The following is a 12007-nucleotide window of genomic DNA, read 5'->3' as shown; positions in this document are numbered from 1 at the left end:
AACCATGGGGAAGCAGTGACTTTTTGGAGCCTGGAGCCAGGGTCCCAGTCAGAAAACCTTGGCGCCGGGCTTTGGACTGGGTGCAGGGGAGCTGAGCACGGCATCCTGAGACGGCGCAAACACGGGATGCAGCCCTAGCCTCCTGAAGTGACCTCGGGGGCAGCCCAGCCAGCACATGCAGGCAGCGCAGTGACGCGGCTGACAGGAGGAGAAGTCACCGGGAGGCAGTGACTGGTTTTGGAGCCTGGAGTGCGGCGTCCCAGCTAGGGAACCTTGGTGCTGGGCTTTGGACTGGGAGCAGAGGAACTGACCACGGCTTCTGAGACAGCACAAGCAGGGGGCCTGACCCTCGGGGGCAATCTCCACCCAGCCAACGCACCCAGGCTACAGATCAGATAAAACAGCCATCACCAAGCAAGATAAGTAACTTTGTCTATATTCCTGGGTGCTACTCTCTCCTATCTGTCTGATCCCTCCCCTCCCCTTCACAGGTGGCTTCATTAACATTGGAATTTCCTGCCCCAGAGAGTGAAGTGCTCTGTGGGTTTTTTTTTTTTTTTGTCTTTTCCTAACCCATTCTCCTGCCCTGAGAAGCAGCTACAAAAAACCCAGGGACCAAAAATCCTTCCTTGACTTCCTGAAATTGGACTAAAAATACAGAACCAGCACCAGCCAAGCATATGAGCTCCACAGTCTTGGACTTTCATCCCTACAGGCAACAAGGTGGCTATTATAATGCAAAGGCAGTTCTGATAGTGGTCTGACTGTAATTGTTTTAGTGGATTTCTGAAAAGACAAGTTTCCCAGGTCTGATATCTCTACCTATTAAACAGAGCCCTCACTGACCCACTGAGGGCTGAAGCTCCACCCAAACCACCTAGCCTCCTGCTATAGGGGTCTGAGGATAGTGACACCTACCAATCTGTAGAGGTACATGCATTGGGTGCCTAAGGTACAGCTGCAAAGCCCACCCACCAAAGTGCTTTAGGAATACAGACACACCTACCTCGCTGGCACTTGGGGGAAGCCTGTCAGCAACCTGCCTCCCCTGGAGTGTGACCCCCTGCTGCTACTAGAATCTGGTGCACACAACTATCACCACTACTCCTCTAAGTGAATAGGTGACAGTCTACACCACACACGTGGTGACCAAAAATCAGATTCTACTCAAGAATAGTGAATAGACTCTTAGGCTTATATAGCTGGTAACAGCCCAAACCACCAAGTAATAGGACATAAGGGATTCAAAGGCTACAACAATCAAAACAGCACAATCTAGTAGCCCATCTACATATATTGAAAGAAAACAAAAGATGAGACTCAGTGAGCAAATATAAAATAAATCGTTACGATAACTTATAGATGGCTTGGAGACAGCAGTCAATATCAAACCACATAAAGAAGCAGACCATGATTGCTTCTACAACTCCCCAAATTAAAGAATCAAAATCTTTCCCAAATGAAGATACAATCCTGGAATTGCCAGATGCTGAATATAAAAAACTAATTTACAGAATGCTTCAAGACATCAGGGATGACCTCAAAAATGAAATAAGGCAATCTACAGAAAAAGCCAAGGAACACACTGATAAAGCAGTTGAAGAAATCAAAAAGATAGTTCAAGAACATAGTGGAAAAATTAATAAGCTACAAGAATCCATAGAGAGACAGCATTCAGAAATCCAAAAGATTAACAATAAAATTACAGAATTAGACAATAGGAAGTCAGAGGAGCAGAATTGAGCAATTGGAATGCAGAGTGGGGGAGGTGGAGGATAAAGCAATTGACACCAATATAGTTGAAGAAAAATCAGATAAAAGAATTAAAAAAAATGAAGAAACCCTAAGAATCATGTGGGACTCTATCAAGAAGGATAACTTGCATGCGATTGGAGTTCCAGAACAGGGAGGGATAACAGAAAATACAGAGAGAATAGTTGAAGATCTGTTGGCAGAAAACTTCCCTGACATCATGAAAGATAAAAGGATATCTATCCAGGATGCTCATCGAACCCCATATAAGATTGACCCAAAAAGAAAATCACAAAGACATATTATCATCAAACTTGCCAAAACCAAAGATAAAGAGAAAATTTTAAAAGCAGCCAGGGATAAAAGAAAGGTCTCCTACAAAGGACAATCAATAAGAATAAGTTCAGACTGCTCAGCAGAAACCATGCAGTCAAGAAGGCAATGGGATGACATATACAGAGCACTGAAGGAGAAAAACTGCCAGCCAAGGATCATATATCCAGCAAAACTCTCTCTCAAATATGAAGGTGAAATTAAAACATTTACAGATAAACACAAGCTTACAGAATTTTCAAAAACAAGATGAAAGCTACAAGAAATACTAAAGGAAATTGGTCAGAAAATCAATAATATCAGGTACCAACACAACACAAAGTCACAGAACAGAACATCCTGATATCAACTCAAATAGGGAAATCACAAAAACAAATTAAGATTAATTTTAAAAAGAAAAAAATGCTCAAAACAGGGAATCATTGAAGTCATTATGTAAAAGATCACAATAATCAAAAAGAGGAACTAAATACAGGAGGCATAGAACTGCCATATGGAGAGGAAAACAAGGCGATATAGGACGATACAAGTTAGGTTTTTACTTAGAAAAATAGGGGTAAATATTAAGGTAACCACAAAGAGGTCTAACAATTCCATAACTCAAAATAAAAACCAAGAAAAACATAACGACTCAGCAAACATAAAGTCAAATACTATGAAAATGAGGAACACACAATTTACAAAGAAAAACATCTCAGCACAAAAAAGTAAGTGGAAAAATGAAATTGTCAACAACACACACAAAAAGGCATCAAAATGACAGCACTAAACACGGTTATCTATAATTATGCTGAATGTAAATGGACTAAATGCACCAATAAAGAGAGAGAGAGTCTCAGACTGGATAAAGAAACACGATCTGTCTATATGCTGCCTACAAGAGACACACCTTAGACTTAGAGACACAAACAAACTAAAACTCAAAGGATGGAAAAATATATATCAAGCAAACAATAATCAAAAAAGAGCAGGAGTAGCAATATTAATTTCTGACAAAATAGACTTTAAAGTTAAATCCACCAGAAAGGATAAAGAAGGACACTACATAATTATTAAAGGGACAATTGATCAGGAAGATATAACCATATTAAATATTTATGCACCCAGTAACAGAGATGCAAGATACATAAAAAAAACTGTAACAGAACTGAAAAGTAAGATAGACATCTCCACAATTATAGTAGGAGACTTCAACACACCACTTTCGGAGAAGGATAGGACTTCCAGTAAGAAGCTTAATAGAGACACGGAAGACCTAATTGCTAAAATCAACCAACTTGACCTCATAGACTCGTACAGAACACTCCACCCAACAGCTGCAAAGTATACTTTTTTTTCTAGTGCACATGGAACATTCTCTAGAAGAGATCACATATTAGGTCATAAAACAAACCTTTGCAGAATCCAAAACATCGAAATATTACAAAGCATCTTCTCAGACCACAAGGCCATAAAAGTGGAAATCAATAACAGAAAAATCAGGGAAAAAAGTCAAATACTTGGAAATTGAACAATACCCTGCTCAAAAAAGACTGGGTTATAGAAGACATTAAGGAGGGAATAAAGAAATTCATAGAATGCAATGAGAATGAAAACACTTCCTATCAAAACCTCTGGGACACAGCAAAAGCAGTGCTCAGAGGTCAATTTATATCGATAAATGCACACATACATAAAGAAGAAAGAGCCAAAATCAGAGAACTGTCCCTACAACTTGAACAAACAGAAAGCGAGCAACAAAAGAATCCATGAGGTACCAGAAGAAAACAAATAATAAAAATTAGAGCTGAACTAAATGAAATAGAGAACAGAAAAACAATTGCAAGAATTAACAAAGCCAAAAGCTGATTCTTTAAAAAAATTAACAAAATTGACAAACCATTGGCCAGATGGACTAAAGAAATACAGGAAAGGAAACAAATAGCCCAAATAAGAAACGAGATGGGCCATATCACAACAGACCCAACTGAAATTAAAAGAATCATATCAGATTATTATGAAAAATTGTACTCTAACAAATTTGCAAACCTAGAAGAAATGGATGAATTCCTAGAAAAACACTACCTACCTAAACTAACACGATCAGAAGTAGAACAACTAAATAGACCCAAAACAAAAAAAGAGATCGAAAAGGTAATCAAAAAACTCCCAACAAAAAAAGCCCGGGTCCGGACGGCTTCACTGCAGAGTTCTACCAAACTTTCAGAGAAGGGTTAACACCACTACTACTAAAGGTATTTCAAAGCATAGAAAATGATGGAATACTACCTAACTCATTCTATGAAGCCTCCATATCCCTGATACCAAAACCAGGTAAAGACACCACAAAAAAAGAAAATTACAGACCTATATCCCTCGTGAACATAGATGCAAAAATCCTCAACAAAATTCTAGCCAATAGAATTCAACAACATATCAAAAAAATAATCCACGATCAAGTGGGATTTATACCAGGTAAGCAAGGTTGGTTTAATATTAGAAAAGCCATTAATGTAATCCACCATATAAACAAAACAAAAGACAAAAACCACATGATCTTATCAATTGATGCAGAAAAGGCATTTGACAAAGTCCAACACCCATTCATGATAAAAACTCTCAGCAAAATAGGAATTGAAGGAAAATTCCTCAACATAATAAAGGGCATCTATACAAAGCCAACAGCCAACATCATTTTAAATGGAGACAGCCTGAAAGCATTTCCCTTGAGAACGGGAACCAGACAAGGATGCCCTTTATCACCACTCTTATTCAACATTGTGCTAGAGGTCCTAGACAGAGCATTTAGACTAGACAAAGAAATAAAGGGCATCCGGATTGGCAAGGAAGAAGTAAAATTATCTCTATTTGCAGATGACATGATCTTATACACAGAAAACCCTAAGGAATCCTCCAGAAAACTACTGAAACTAATAGAAGAGTTTGGCAGAGTCTCAGGTTACAAGGTAAACATACAAAAATCACTTGGATTCCTCTACATCAACAAAAAGAACATCGAAGAGGAAATCACCAAATCAATACCATTCACAGTAGTCCCCAAGAAGATAAAATACTTAGGAATAAATCTTACCAAAGAAGTGAAAGACCTATACAAAGGAAACTACAAAGTACTAGTGCAAGAAACTAAAAGGGACCTATACAAGTGGAAAAACATACCTTGCTCATGGATAGGAAGACTTAACATAGTAAAAATGTCTATTCTACCAAAAGCCATCTATACATACAATGCATTTCCAATCGAAATTCCAATGATATTTTTTAATGTGATGGAGAAACAAATCACCAACTTCATATGGAAGGGAAGGAAGCCCCAGATAAGTAAAGCACTACTGAAAAAGAAGAAGAAAGTGTGAGGCCTCACTCTACCTGATTTTGGAACATATTATACAGCCACAGTAGTCAAAACAGCCTGGTACTGGTACAACAACAGGCACATAGGCCGATGGAACAGAATTGAGAACCCAGATATAAATCCATCCACATATGAGCAGCTGATATTTGACAAAGGCCCAGTCTCAGTTAATTGGGGAAAAGATAGTCTTTTTAACAAATGATGCTGGCATAACTGGATATCCATTTGCAAAAATATGAAACAGGACACATACCTCACACCATGCACAAAAACTAACTCCAAGTGGATCAAAGACCTAAACATAAAGACTAAAACGATAAAGATCATGAAAGAAAAAATAGGGACAACCCTAGGAGCCCTAATACAAGGCATAAACAGAATACAAAACATTACTAAAAATGACGAAGAGAAACCAGATAACTGGGAGCTCCTAAAATAAAACACCTATTCTCATCTAAAGACTTCACCAAAAGAGTAAAAAGACCACCTACAGATTGGGAAAAAATTTTCAGCTATGACATCTCCGACCAGAGCCTGATCTCTAAAATCTATATGATTCTGTTAAAACTCAACCACAAAAAGACAAACAACCCAATCAAAAAGTGGGCAAAGGATATGAACTCACACTTCACTAAAGAAGATATTCAGGCAGCTAACAGATACATGAGAAAATGCTCTCGATCATTAGCCATTAGAGAAATGCAAATTAAAACTACAATGAAATTCCATCTCACTCCAACAAGGCTGGCATTAATCCAAAAAACACGAAATAATAAATGTTGGAGAGGCTGCGGAGAGATTGGAACTCTTATACACTGCTGGTGGGAATGTAAAACGGTACAACCACTTTGGGAATCTCTCTGGCGTCTTCTTAAAAAGTTAGAAATAGAACTACCATACAACCCAGAAATCCCACTCCTCAGAACATACCCTAGAGAAATAAGAGCCTTTACACGAACAGATATATGCACACCCATGTTTATTGCAGCTCTGTTTACAATAGTAAAAAGCTGGAAGCAACCAAGGTGTCCATCAAAGGATGAATGGTTAAATAAATTGTGGTATATTCACACAATGGAATACTACACATCGATAAGAACAGTGACGAATCTGTGAAACATTTCATAACATGGAGGAACCTGGAAGGCATTATGCTGAGTGAAATTAGTCAGAGGCAAAAGGGCAAATATTATATAAGACCCCTATTATAAGATCTTGAGAAATAGTAAACCTGAGAAGAACACATACTTTTGTGGTTACGAGGGGAGGAGGGAGGGAGGGTGGGAGAGGGTTTTTTTATTGATTAATCAGTACATAAGAACTGCTTTAGGTGAAGGGAAAGACAACACTCAATACATGGAAGGTCAGCTCAATTGGACTGGACCAAAAGCAGAGAAGTTTCCAGGATAAAATGAATGCTTCAAAGGTCAGCAGAGCAAGCGCGGGGGTCTGGGGAACATGGTTTGCGGGGACTTCTAAGTCAATTGGCAAAATAAATTCTATTATGAAAACATTCTGCATCCCACTTTGAAATGTGGCGTCTGGGGTCTTAAATGCTAACAAGCTGCCATCTAAGATGCATCAATTGGTCTCAACCCACCTGGATCAAAGGAGAATGAAGAACACCAAGGTCACAAGATAATTATGAGCCCAAGAGACAGAAAGGGCCACATGAACCAGAGACTTACATCATCCTGAGACCAGAAGAACTAGATGGTGCCCGGCTACAATTGATGACTGCCCTGACAGGGAGCACAACAGAGAACCCCTGAGGGAGCAGGAGATCAGTGGGATGCAGACCCCAAACTCTCATAAAAAGACCAGACTTAATGGTCTGAATGAGACTATAGGAATTCTGGCGGTCATGGTCCCCAAACCTACTGTTGGCCCAGGACAGGAACCATTCCCGAAGACAACTCATCAGACATGGAAGGGACTTGACAATGGGTTGGAGAGAGATGCTGATGAAGAGTGAGCTACTTGTATCAGGTAGACACTTGAGACTGTTTTGGCATCCCCTGTCTGGAGAAGAGATAGGAGGGTAGAGAGGTTTAGAAACTGGCAAAATTGTCACAAAAGGAGAGACTGGAAGGAGGGAGCAGGCCGACTCATTAGGGGGAGAGTAAGTGGGAGTATGGAGTAAGGTGTATATAAGCTTATATGTGACAGACTGACTTGATTTGTAAACTTTCAGTTAAAGCACAATAAAAATTATTTAAAACAAACAAAAAATAGAACTACCATAAAAAAAAAAAAGTGCTGTCGAGTCGATTCTGACTCATAGCGACCCTATAGGACAGAGTAGAACTGCCCCGTAGAGTTTCCAAGGAGCGCCTGGCGGATTCAAACTGCCAACCCTTTGGTTAGCAGTCGAAGCACTTAACCACTACACCACCAGGGTTTCCAGAACTACCATATGACCCAGCAATTCCACTCCTAGGTGTATACCCAAAAGACCTGAAAGCAGAGACTCAAAAAGAGACTTGTACACCAATGTACATTGCAGCAGTATTCACAATAGCCAAAAGGTGGAAACAACCTAACTGCTCATCAACAGATGAATGGATAAACAAAATGTGTTACATACGTACTATGGAATAATACTCAGCCAGTAGGAGAAATGAAGTCTTGGTACATACTACAGTGTGGATGGAGCTTGAAGACGTTATGCTGAGGGAGATAAGCCAATCACAAAAGGACAAATGTCCTACGACCTCGCTTATACAAAAAGACAAGAAAAGGCAAATGTTTAGAGACCAAAGTTTTTTAGTGGTTACCAGGGGTAGGAGAGAGGGAGAAGTGGGAGGTTAACGGTGATGGAAAAATCGCATTAAGGGTAGGGTTGCACAGCCAACTATTATCATTGTTGTCAATAAGTCGTACACCTGTAAAAAGTTAAACTGACAAAAGCTGTGTAATAGATATATTTAACACGATGACAAAAAAAGAAAAGAGTAGCTGCTGAGGCTGCTTATATACAACCAAAAATCTCATGGAATTTCGTTCCTTGTTTTGGAGGTTTGGGGTCATGGTTTCATGGGATATTGAATTGGCCTAATAACTTGTTTAGTGCTTCTTTTCTACCTCATAGTTCATTGCATAGTGCCTGGGGTCTTAAAAGCTTGCAAGCAGCCATCCAAGGCACAACAATTGGTCTCTATTCATCTGAGGCAACAGAAGAAGAAGGAGAGTCAGGAATAGGAGGAAGATATGAACTGTGTGGCTAATTGCCTCCACGAACAACTGCTTACTTTGCCATGAGACCAGAAGAACTGGATGATGCCTGGCTACCATTACTGAACATTTTTTTTAATAATTTTTATTGTGCTTTAAGTGAAAGTTTACAAATCAAGTCAGTCTCTCACATACAAACTTATATACACCTTACTACATACTCCCATTTTCTCTCCCCCTAATGAGTCAGCCCGGTCCCTCCTTCCAGCCTCTCCTTTCGTAACGATTTTGCCAGTTTCTAACCCCCTCTACCCTTCCATCTCCCCTCCAGACAGGAGATGCCAACACAGTCTCAAGTGTCTACCTGATACAAGTAGCTCATTCCTCTTCAGCATCTCTCTCCAACACAGTGTCCAGTCCATTCCATGTCTGATGAGTTGTCTTCGGGAATGGTTCCTGTCCTGGGTCAACAGAAGGTTTGGGGACCATGACCGCTGGGATTCTTCTAGTCTGAGACCATTAAGTCTGGTCTTTTTTATGAGAATTTGGGGTCTGCATCCCACTGATCTCCTGCTCCCTCAGGGGTTCTCTGTTGTGCTCCCTGTCAGGGCAGTCATCGTTTGTGGCCGGGCACCATCTAGTTCTTCTGGTCTCAGGGTAACGTAAGTCTCTAGTTCATGTGGCCCTTTCTGTCTCTTGGGCTCATAATTATCTTGTGTCCTTGGTGTTCTTCATTCTCCTTTGATCCAGGTGGGTTGAGACCAATTGATGCATCTTAGATGACTGCTTGTTAGCATTTAAGACCCCAGATGCCACACTTCAAAGTGGGATGCAGAATGTTTTCTTAATAGAATTTATTTTGCCAATTGACTTAGATGTCCCCTGAAGCCATAGTCCCCAAACCCCTGCCCTTGCTCCACTGACCTTCGAAGCATTCAGTTTATCCAGGAAAATTCTTTGCTTTTGGTCCCATTACTGAACATTTTGATCAAAGTTTCCATAGCAGACTCCTGATCAAAAGGGGGAAAATGAAAAAGAGAATTTCAAATTCTCATGAACTCTAGACCTTCGGAAGCCATGAGATAATCTTTAAACCTTAAACCAAAAATATTCCCTGAAGTCATCTTAAAACCAAACAATAGTGTAGCTTAACTAGTATGAAAGGTCTGCCTTGAGCATTTTGCTCTTTTAAAGAACTATCTATATGGGATCCAACCAACAACAGCAACTTGAAAGATTGGATGGGAAGCTTAGGGGGGCAGTGTGTTTATGTTAATGAGGGAGGAACAACTCAGAAAAGAATGAGAATCGTTGCACAGCTCAAAAAATGTAATCAGTGTCACTAAATTGTACATGTAGAAACTGTTGAATCCGTGTTTCTGTGTATATCCTCAACAACCACAACAAAATAAGAAAAATTTAGAAACAAAAACTATTGATCTAGTTCAACTATATTAATGAAAAAAGAACATTCTGTTATAACCATGATGCCATGCACGCCCCCAAAAATTAGCAATAATTCTGTGGTATCTAATACTCAGCCGATATCCAAATTTTACCAAATAGCCCAAAAATACCTTATTTATAGTTGATTTGTTCAAATCAGGATCCAAGAAAATCTACATATTACGTTGTGAAGTTGTCTCTTGTTGTTCTTGTTGTTAGGTGCCCTCAAGTCAGTTCCGACTCATAGCGACCCTAGGTGCCACAGAACAAAACACTGCCTGGTCCTGCGCCATCCTTACGGTCATTGTTATGCTTGAGCCCGTTGTTGCAGCCATTGTGTCAATCCATCTCCTTGAGGGTCTTCCTCTTTTCCGCTGACCCTGTACTTTACCAGGGACTGATCCCTCCTGACAACATATCCAAAGTATGTAAGACGCAGTCTCACCATCCTTGCTTCTAAGGAGCATTCTGGTTGTACTTCTTCCAAGACAGATTTGTTCGTTCTTTTGGCAGTCCGTGGTATATTCAATATTCTTCTCCAACACCACAATTGAAAGGTGTCAATTCTTCTTTGGTCTTCCTTATTCAGTGTTCAGCTTTCACATGCATATGATGCGATTGAAAATACCATGGCTTGGGTCAGGCGCACCTTAGTCTCCAAGGTGACATCTTTGCTTTTCAGCGCTTTAAAAAGGTCCTTTGCAGCTGACTTGCCCAATGCAATGCGTCTTTTGATTTCCTGACTGCTGCTTCCATGGGTGTTGATAGTGGATCTAAGTAAAATGAAATCCTTGACAACTTCAATCTTTTCTCTGTTTATCAGGATGTGGCTTATTGGTCCCGTTGTGAGGATTTTTGTTTTCTTTATGTTGAGGTGTAATCCATACTGAAGGCTATGGTCTTTGATCTTCATCAGGAAGTGCTTTAAGTCTTCTTCACTTTCAGCAAGCAAGGTTGTGACATCTGCATAACACAGGTGGTTGATGAGTCTTCCTCCAATCTTGATGCCCCGTTCTTCTTCGTATAGTCCAGCTTCCCAGATTGTTTGCTCAGCATACAGATTGAATAAGTATGGTGGAAGGATACAACTCTGACGCACAGCTTTTCTGACTTTAAACCACTCAGTATCCCCTTGCTCTGTCCGAACAACTGGCTTTTGATCTATGTAAAGGTTCCTCATGAGCACAATTAAGTGTTCTGGAATTCCCATTCTTCACAATGTTATTCAAATCTCTTTTATGTCTTTTAAATCTCTTCTAATCTATAGAAGTCTCACCTCCTCTCCTCTTTTTTTTTTTCCTTCTTCTTTTAATTGCCATTTATTCAGAAACAAGGTCATTTGTCCTATGAAACATTCCAATTTCTGGATTTGTCTGTTTGCTTCCTCAGAGTGTCATTTAACTTTTCCCTGTATTCTTTGTTTTTCCAGTTATCAAAACTCTGAAGGTCTGATTGGACTCAGATTCCATTTTGCGGGGACAAGCTTCCCTCATAGGTATCGTGTGCTTCCTATTGCACCCCGATGGAAGACACATACTGTCTGTTTGTTCCTCTCTGATTAAAGCTGCATTTGAGCAGCGGGTTCAGATGGCCCCAGTCTGAACCCTCCCTTGGAAAGTTCCCTCATTGACCTTTTAACTGACAGTTTCATCCACGGGCGACATTTGCCTAAATAAATTATTTCTCCAGGGGTATAAAATAGTGATTTTAAAATTCTATCATTTCTTCTTCATTTGGTAGCTGGAATTCTTCTGAAAGGAAGAGCTTTCCCTCATCAAGGCTCTTCGGTTGCCCTGAAACACAGTTTGTATAGGAAAGGCAGAATGAAGGCTTAATTTCCTCCTTTAATTGCCAGTTCTCAGGCTAAAGTAATATACTGGGACTTGGTCAGCAAAGTACATTGTTACCAACCAGGAGACACATTAGGAGGCAGAACCCATGGGCCTGAAG

This window comes from Loxodonta africana, chromosome 1 (genome assembly GCF_030014295.1).
Source record: "Loxodonta africana isolate mLoxAfr1 chromosome 1, mLoxAfr1.hap2, whole genome shotgun sequence".
NCBI classification, from domain to species: Eukaryota; Metazoa; Chordata; class Mammalia; order Proboscidea; family Elephantidae; genus Loxodonta; species Loxodonta africana.
The sequence above is the reverse complement of the archived record's forward strand: the minus strand, read 5'-3'. Positions refer to the sequence as shown.